Here is a 9640-nt window from a genome sequence, read left to right as displayed (position 1 = left end):
GAGGACATATACCCGACCCGAATATTGATAGAAATTCCCATAAGGTCCTTTAAATATTGATAAGGTATTATCAATCATATGTGCAGGGAAGACCCCCTGTAAAAAAATATATTAATAATAATAATAATAAATAAATAAAATAAAAAATATATATATACATATATTTATAAAATAAATAAATAATATTATTAAGCAATATTGAAAATGTAAGCAGCCTTGGCATGTATGTACGCATACACTGACACGAGGATTCTTGAAGGCTGAAGAAGCTCTCAAGGCTAATCGCATGAAGATCTGTATGGCCGAAGACCGAAGACTGGTACACAAAGACTAGCCAATTATTCACCGAGAGACAATGCCACGTGAAGAAAGCAAAGATTCCTGAAGATTGAAACTTGTCGGCACTCTCTCGCACTTTTCTATATTATTAGAAGGACACGCGTATACCCTAGTAGGACACGTGTGCATGCTACCGTGGGTAAAATAAGTGAAGGAAGGCTCCCGAAGGCCACCTTGCAGCCACCCCTCGCGGCTATAAAAGGAGACGCTGGGCTCAAGAAGAGAACACAAGAGACGGGAGAGCACGGAGCACTCAAAGCATCGAGACTCTCCACCAGAGCACCACTTCCTTCGTAGTCTAGCCACCACCACTACTAGTAGAATAGCCAAGAAGGCGCTTAGTTCGCCAAGAGTTTGAAGGTAATTTCCTAGTTGTGTGTAATCCCTTCGGGGCCTCCCGAAAGGAAAAACCATATGTAAATTATGTTGTTGAAATGATGTAGTTTCTTGGTTTCACTTAGTGCTTTTATTTATGAATTTATGGGACGAGTTCTTATGCTAGGGATCCTATAGGAGAAACCTCTGCGTGTGTAGTTCTCTGTGTAGCCAGAGTGGCGTTTGAATAAGAACCTTGTGGCCGTAGAGAAGTGTTCCCTTCGGGTGGAACTGCCTGGGAAGACGATAGGAATTTACCCCATAAATTTGCAATTAAAACTGCTAAGTGAACGTAACTAGCTACATCTGATGCAATATAATGAAAAATATGGTGAGTACTGAGTAGGATTTTACACCTTTGCGCACATCGCCGGACGAATTGTTGGCCTCGCCAGCCTCTAAATAGATCCTGCATTAAATATATAATCAAGTTAGAACGTGAAGGTAATCATATTGAATTAAATATTGTTGTGAATAGTGGAATACTATTCCAAATAGTGTATTCAATAATGGAGCACTATTGTGAATAGTGCCCTACCTAGTGAATAGTAAATACTATTCAAGATAAAAAGAATACCTGTCTACCACTTCCACCTAATCCCAAATTAACCTAATCAAAATCTAATCACAAAGTAACTATATATATATATTCCATATATATATATATATATATATATATATATATATATATGGGCGTCGTATTTAGTGTCACAATTTATACATAGGACATGGAAATGCAAATGGGGAAAGGTGAGAGAGCATATCCCAACACATATGGGCGTCTGTGATTGCAATCTCTGTGTGAAACTTTATACCATATGTGTTGGGATATGCTCCCTCACCTTTCCCCGTTTGCATTTTCTTCTTTTAAGTGATCGATGGATAATTCCTCTTATAGCCAAACCTGGACCACTCACACTGCGTCCAGCCCTGTAGCGCGCAGTAGTAGGCTGGCAGGACGGCAGGTTTGACAGTCGTCGGCCCGTGATTGCAGCCGGAGGTGTGGTTCTGGAGAACCGTCGCGGCCCATGTACGAACTTTATCCACCATCTTTATCTCTTGCTCGTTTATCCACCCCATTGCTCTCCCTTGCTCGTTCTCCATCCCATCCAGATCCCGCCGCCCCCAACCCTCTCACCCTTCCCCTCCACAACGAGCCACCTCTACCATCCCGGCGAGTCGCACCGCCCCAACCCTCTCCCACCCTCATCTCGGTGCTCCCCATCCCTTCATCATGCTAACCAACGGGATCCCTCCCTCTTCTGTTGCACAAATACCAGCGAGATGGGGAGACGGGGCACGTCGATATCGTCATCAACCTCGCCGAGCTTGATCCGGGGAGACCAGGGCCCCGGGCTGCCGTAGTGCTCGACGCTGTGGCCGTCTCCTCCCACTGACGGGAGACGTAGGGCCTGTGGCAGTCTTACTCGGGAGGGTCGACGGTGGGCACAACCTGTACTGCTTACTGCTGGCCTCTCACGGCCTCCTCCTGGTCCACAGCTACTCCGCGATCCAACTTGGCGGCATTGAGAAAAGGCCTGTTTTTTTGTGCTCGAACTTCTTGCTTCTTCCCTTTGATTATTGGTTGGCGTGTGATTTTGTGGTTGCTTGGGCTGGATAGGACGTCAAGCTGCAAAAGTAGTAGTAGCCAGATTACTACTACTCCAATTCTTTCTAGATTACTTACCAGGACGTTGAACGAATCCAATTCTTTCTAGTTTGTCTGCGGATGTATATCTAAACTTTTGTGTTCCTAACTATGGCCGTCTGACTGTAATGTTGTTGTTCTGAATTTCCCCCTCGCCTGCTCCCTGATCCAGGCCTGCTCTGGTGTCCCAATGTTTTTTTGTTTGGTTTCCTGTGTGATGCATTTTGGATTTGACGATGCAGGTGCCTGGCCGTAGATGTGGTCTGGTGTCCCAAGCTTCTGCCTCGAGGTCGCCATGCTTCACCAAGAATCATGACGGTGCTGCCTTATGCTCGCCATGCACAGAACTGGGGTCGTGAGGAGGAAGACAAGGCCACGCATGAGAAAATTCAAGATGGAGGTGGCACCAAACATAACTTGAGCCTGATTTTTTTCCTAGCTTAGCGTTTTGCTTTCATAGGTTTGGAGCTCTAAATTTAAGCTTTTGCTCTGAATCTTCAATTGATCCATAGGTTTCTGATCGTTCTGAACAAATGCTTGAACTCTTTGTTGTTTGATGTGATTTTGGAAGTTCATTAGACTTTGGAAAGTTGTTTGCTTTCCCTTAATCAATTTCTGAATTTCCTCCCTTCTTTATTGGAGCTCCCTACAAGTGTTAGTGGTTAATGCATGGTTAAATTCTATTTTGGTGTTGATTGTTGAGAGCATGAGATGAGACAAGCAATGAAACAGATTGTGGATAATCACAGGAATGGTGTTCCATGGATAGATCATGTGTTGGAGAGGGAAGGACAAGCTGTAGGAGCCAGAGGTCTTGCCTCTTTTCTGCTGTTCTTGCTTCTTCCCTATGATTTTTTAGTTTTTTTCTTTTCAAAACGGACTTTTTAGTTGGTTGTCTTGGAGAGGGAACGGCAAGCTGTAGCGGTCAGAGTAGTAGCTTCAACTCCCACGGCATGTTCTATATTTGTCTGCACTGATGTATTTGTTTGGGTCGGAGGTAAACGACACGGGGGAGCACACATTCTCCATCGATGGTGTGGGTTGTGTTGGTCTCTAGCACGGCAATGTTTTTTACCCAAGGATGATGTGTGTTTTGGCAGCTCCCCGCCCAGAAGCGAGAACTACTAATGCGTCAAACACAGAGCCTGCTGCCGCTACAGTCTGACGGGGTGCAACACCCATGCTTAAACTAAAGCCGTGAAACTAGGGCACGCGGTCAAATGTGGCAGCGTATGAACACGGCGTACTGGGGCAATACACGCCAAACGGACTCAAAATGGGTACTGCACGCTTAACAATGACACACGGATGCGATTCTGAACCTGACCATTTGTGGTTTAAGACATTTTGACCAAGAATCGGGATGTATTACCCGTGGCCAGGGGAGATCCCTTATCGCACGCTCGTGCGTTTTGTTTGCACCAAGTAAACGGTGTGGCAACTATGGGAGCTGTTCAATGAGCAGATGCACATACACAATGTAATTAACTAACAACGTCATCTATAGATGCCAAGTACTGCTTGTGACAACCACAAAACGCTTAGAGCATCTACAGCCAAGCACCTCAACCCGTCCTCTACCGAATCCTGACAATAGCGGTGTTGGATGCACGACGGCTCCGGCGAAAGAATGAAGCACTTCGGCTCGACATCGAGCTTTCGGAGCTTGAGGGAGCAGCGATAGCGAACGCGAAGGCGAGGAGGCACGCCGAGGAGATGGAGCGCTTGCTCCGAAGGCTAGCCGGTGTGCAGATGGACTTGTCGGACGATGTGTAAGACGTCCGTCGCAAGCTCCGGTGATGATGACAACCCTCCGGCGGCTGACGCCTATACCGACGGCCATAGCAGCACCGCCGATCGCAAGGGGAAGGGCCTGACGAGAAAATGGTGATTTCCTCCGCCCTTTACCGTCTAATTTAATTATTTTTATTATGTTTAACTACTGCCCAGTCGATGGAAACTATTTATTTTGGTTGTCTGGTGATCCTATCTGTGAATTATTCCTGACTTCCGTAGGTTTGTTGCTCGGGTGTTGATCTACGTAGGTTAAATTCCATATGTTGCATGGTTATTAGGGACGGAATTTGTGATACACTGCTGCGGACGCACCAATACGAGGAGTGCTGGATTTGGTGACCGCTCTTGTATATGCTCTTAATGGTAAAATTATCGAGCAAACACGCAAACAAATAGAATCAACAGATCAAGGATCAACTGACTGGCATGCGCGAGGCAAAGGCATCGAAGACCACCACCAAGAAAACAACGATGTGCAGATGGAAACGCCAACTGCGCTATTGTTTAGAAATGTTGTCCCCTCACACTCTAGCTTTTTTTGTGCTTCGTGCGCGTTGGTCTATATTTTAGATAACTAGAGAACGAGTGGGTGGTAGATAGACAGACACATAGATAGAGAGCGATAGAAAGCGTATTGTTATTGGGTGGGAGAGCATTAAAATCAGATGTTACAAGACTAGAGAGAGAGGGGGGGGGGGGGGGGGGTGTAGATATATCACCGCAAGGCTTACACAAAAACCTCCGCCTTACATTGACGGAACGATGCATACCCACCCACCGACATATCACGCGAAACCTCCGTAATGCACTGCGGGAACCATCAATACACCTACAGTAGGAACCCTTTTTTAAGGAACGAGAACCCTTCCAAACAACATAGACCATGAGCATATTGACGGCTTTTACACGTCGTTGATGGGAAAGAGGGCGAGAATGATATTCTTATTCTTGGTTTCACAGAAGTTTTCCAACGCAGCCCGTGCACACACACACACACACACACACACACACACACACACACACACACACACACACACAACGTCTCCGCCCACGTCCAAGACTGCCCGTCCAATCTTCGGGCGTGCACGACATGGTCTCCGCCCACGTCCAAGACTGCCCGTCCAATCCTCGGGCGTGCACGACATGGTCTCCGCCCACGTCCAAGACTGCCCGTCCAATCCTCGGGCGTGCACGACATGGTCTCCGCCCACGTCCAAGACTGCCCGTCCAATCCTCGGGCGTGCACGACATGGTCTCCGCCCACGTCCAAGACTGCCCGTCCAATCCTCGGGCGTGCACGACATGGTCTCCGCCCACATCCAAGACTGCCCGTCCAATCCTCGGGCGTGCACGACATGGTCTCCGCCCACGTCCAAGACTTCCCGTCCAATCCTCGGGCGTGCACGACATGGTCTCCGCCCACGTCCAAGACTGCCCGTCCAATCCTTGGGCGTGCACGACATGGTCTCCGCCCACGTCCAAGAATGCCCGTCCAATCCTCGGGCGTGCATGACATGGTCTCCGCCCACGTCCAAGACTGCCCGTCCAATCCTCGGGCGTGCACGACATGGTCTCCGCCACGTCCAAGACAGCCCGTCCAATTCTCGGGCGTGCACGACATGGTCTCCGCCCACGTCCAAGACTGCCCGTCCAATCCTCGAGCGTGCACGACATGGTCTCCGCCCACGTCCAAGACTGCCCGTCCAATCCTCGGGCGTGCACGACATGGTCTCCACCCACGTCCAAGAATGCCCGACCAATCCTCGGGCGTGCACGACATGGTCTCCGCCCACGTCCAAGACCGCCCGTCCAATCCTCGGGCGTGCACGACATGGTCTCCGCCCACGTCCAAGACTGCCCGTCCAGTCCTCGGGCGTGCACGACATGGTCTCCGCCCACGTCCAAGACTGTCCGTCCAGTCCTCGGGCGTGCACGACATGGTCTCCGCCCACGTCCAAGACTGCCCGTCCACTCCTCGGGCGTGCACGACATGGTCTCCGCCCACGTCCAAGACTGCCCGTCCACTCCTCGGGCGTGCACGACATGGTCTCCGCCCACGTCCAAGATTGCCCGTCCAATCCGCCCACGTCCAAGACTGCCCGTCCAATCCTTGGGTGTGCACGACATGGTCTCTGCCCACGTCCAAGACTGCCCGTCCAATCCTCGGGCGTGCACGACATGGTCTCCGCCCATGTCGAAGACTGCCCGTCCAATCCTCGGGCGTGCACGACATGGTCTCCGCCACGTCCAAGACTGCCCGTCCAATCCTCGGGCGCGCGCGACATGGTCTCCGCCCACGCTCAAGACTGCCCGTCCAATCCTCGGGCGTGCACGACATGGTCTCCGCCCACGTCCAAGACTGCCCGTCCAATCCTCGGGCGTGCACGACATGGTCTCCGCCCACGTCCAAGACTGCCCGTCCAAACATCGGGCGTGCACGACATGGTCTCCGCCCACGTCCAAGACTGCCCGAGCAATCCTCGGGCATGCACGACATGGTCTCCGCCCACGTCCAAGACTGTCCGACCAAGGCCCGTCGTCGCGTCTGGCCGCACCCCCCATGGCCTCCTCCTCGACGAAGGCATCGAGCTCGGGGAGGGCGATGTATCCGACAGTGCCACCGGATGTCGTGCTCGTCACGGAGCAACGTATCCCACAGCAGCAAGTCGACGACGTACCTCCAGTCTTCGATGAGATCCGAGCGAAGGTGGGCGCGGCGACGGTTGATCTCCTCCTGGGAGGCGCGTCCGCTCACCGAGATCGGTTGGACAGGCACCCGATCTGCGGAGAGGAGCTAGTTGTTGGGGAGGCGCATGTCGCCCCACGGCAATGGCGTGTGCGTCTCCCAGTACCTCTGGCACACCTCCGCCTTCACGTACGGCCGCTGGCAAGGTGGTGCGCCGGCCGACGCAATATGGAATGCTGGCGGTGGAGGTGGAGGCAGAGTGGGGGAGCGACATCGGCGGTCGGACGACTCAACCTCGTGGTCGGTCCACGTCTTGCGGTCGGGGAACCAACAACCCACCATTGTCACCGGCGGAGAGATGGAGTGCGGCTAGGGTTTGCTCGTGTCGGGGCTCGAGGAGGTAGGACGATTAGGACGTGAAAACTATGAACTGGCCAGTTCACGGCTTCTAGTTAAGAAGGACAACGACCCTCCGCCCGTGTGATTGGCAACCGGGGTCCACCTTGCGTGCGCATTGATTTTGGGCGGTTGGGGTAGGTGGACGGCCGCCACGCGTCACCAAGGAAGGACGCCGAACAAGCGCGTGCCCGTCCGTTCGACATCCGTATGGACGAAAACCGGGCGCATGTTTGCGCCGGAAATGGGGTGGGCCAGACGCGAAATGGACAAAATTTGAGGATGCAATCGCGTGTTGGGACGTGTCGCCTGTCAATTTTGGGCCAAACGGACGTACGCGGACAGGATATGATCGTACGTTGAAGTTGCCCTTAGTACTTCCTCCGTCCTAAAGTAACTGTCTTAATTTTGTATTAACTCCAATACAAAGTTATAGTAAGGTTAAGACACTTCTTTTGAAACGAAGGGAGCACAACTAATTGGCACTTCAAGTTCGAAAAAACTAAATATTTGTGCTTGTTTACAGAAATGGATATTCACAAAAGTTTTCTTGTTTTTGTTCAGAAAACAATTGACACGGTTGTTTTGACGAAGTACTATGTGCAAATATGTGTGCTTGCTCACAAAAGGGTGCATTGGACTCGGCATTGACACATGGTGGACGTGCCATAGTCGTAGCACATTCATGTGTGCAGCCCAGCTACAATGGTCTACTCGCAGCCTCTACTGGTAGTCCCGACGGCAGCTGTGTAGGGGTAGATAGATCCCCGGGACCGAAAAGACCGGTCAGCAAGTCATTGTGACATGTGCCACTTCAAACTTTTTTTTATCTTTTAAATAGAGCTTTCGTGGAGTTTTTTCAAAATAATTATGGAAGTAGGAGGACTCAACATGACTTTGACCTCCCGTGACGTGACTAGGTGGCAGGTGTGCCCCTCAATTACTAGTCTGAACGGTGCAACACGGTCTTCATTTAGCTAGACAAAAAGTGACATGACGCGTCACGGTCCATTTACTAGTCCAGAGGGTGCCGAACCTTTCGTTAAGTTGGCTATACGAAAATGCGGTTGTGCCCGTCCAACACGCGCGGAGCCCAGAACTTTTGGTAAATTACCATCATCCGTCAAATCCAGAAGTTTGCTGAAAATAGCTCAAGGCCTTGTTTGGATACTCTAACACAGTTAGAGTTAGAGTTATTTTTTAACCCATTCTAACCCAAATAAGCATCTCTTCATCGGGATAGTTGGGTTAGATGGAACTAACCCACTCTAACCCTCCCTGTTTGGATACTTTTGGGTTATTTGAATTCCCAACTAACCCAAACTAGCTTTAACCCCATGATCCAAACAGGGCCCATGTCGGTCCTGCCACTTCAGAAAGTCCAAGTTGCTTTTGTTCTGACTATGCCTGCGAAGCCACAGAGTAGGTTTCCATTTCCGGGTCTGCGACTCTAGAAAGGTTCAGCCTCCCTTTCCTCATCTGTCATGGCGAAATTCAATAATTGATAAAATCAACACCTTATCCACCTAAAGATGCGGATCCTAAAGCGAACAAACGGTTCCGATAACAAGCACCCTATATATATATGGCTTCTGCACAGCATCTCCATCATCATTATCAGTACATCCTACGCAGGTGAGTTAGGATGCACTTGACCCCAGGAAGGTATCTATCCTTCAAACCAGAGGAGTGCTTCAAAGTAACAACAATACATAATATCCAACAAAAGAGGGTCGTGCTACAGCAGCAGAATACATGGCTCAGTCTAGATATCAGCACGAGTCAAGTTGTGCATATTTGCTGTTGGCATGAACCACATCGCCGCATGTCGGGTTTGCAAAAGCCATCCATCGCATGGAAGCTTGATGCATTTCACACACTGAAGATTACATGGCAACAAGCTGTGTCGACGAATCTCTGGATATGGTGATTCATGAAACCCATGGTATGATGTGTAAACACAGCCCCCCCTCGCGAATGGAAGTTGCATAGCACAGTAATCATCGCCGGTGATATGATCGATGATTGGTTGGATGATCGGATAATAGAGCCCGAGGAACAAGGAGTGGTTGCCGAGGCTGTAAACCCGCCTCCAGTTGAATACGCCTGGCCCAACGGAGATGGGATCTTTCTCGAACACGAAGCAGCCATAGCCATCAATGTCATGAACACCCCACACATTGTACTGCATGTGGTTTGATGTAATGGTTTGGTCAATTTGGTACGTACGAATGAGCATCAAATCACCGCCGTCAGCTGAACGAGCGATAAACCACCACCCATCGGCTGGTATGATTCCAGGTCCTGGAATCATGAAGGCCAGCGCATTTGCGTCTGCTACAACAATTCAAATTGAGTCCAAAAGGACAAAAATAAACAATCATGTTCAGAGTATGTGT

The 9640-nt window shown here is 50.2% G+C and overlaps 1 long non-coding RNA gene across 1 annotated transcript; it reads left to right on the top strand.

Moving 5' to 3' along the window:
* Positions 1 to 230: 230 nt before the first annotated feature.
* LOC123091425 (uncharacterized) lies at positions 231 to 2995 on the top strand. The gene is made up of 2 exons (XR_006443099.1): positions 231 to 699; positions 2605 to 2995. It is a non-coding gene; the product is annotated as an uncharacterized lncRNA (long non-coding RNA).
* Positions 2996 to 9640: the final 6645 nt, after the last annotated feature.

This window comes from Triticum aestivum, chromosome 4B, assembly GCF_018294505.1.
Source record: "Triticum aestivum cultivar Chinese Spring chromosome 4B, IWGSC CS RefSeq v2.1, whole genome shotgun sequence".
Taxonomy (NCBI): Eukaryota; Viridiplantae; Streptophyta; class Magnoliopsida; order Poales; family Poaceae; genus Triticum; species Triticum aestivum.
This window is presented reverse-complemented; position numbering and strand designations above follow the sequence as displayed.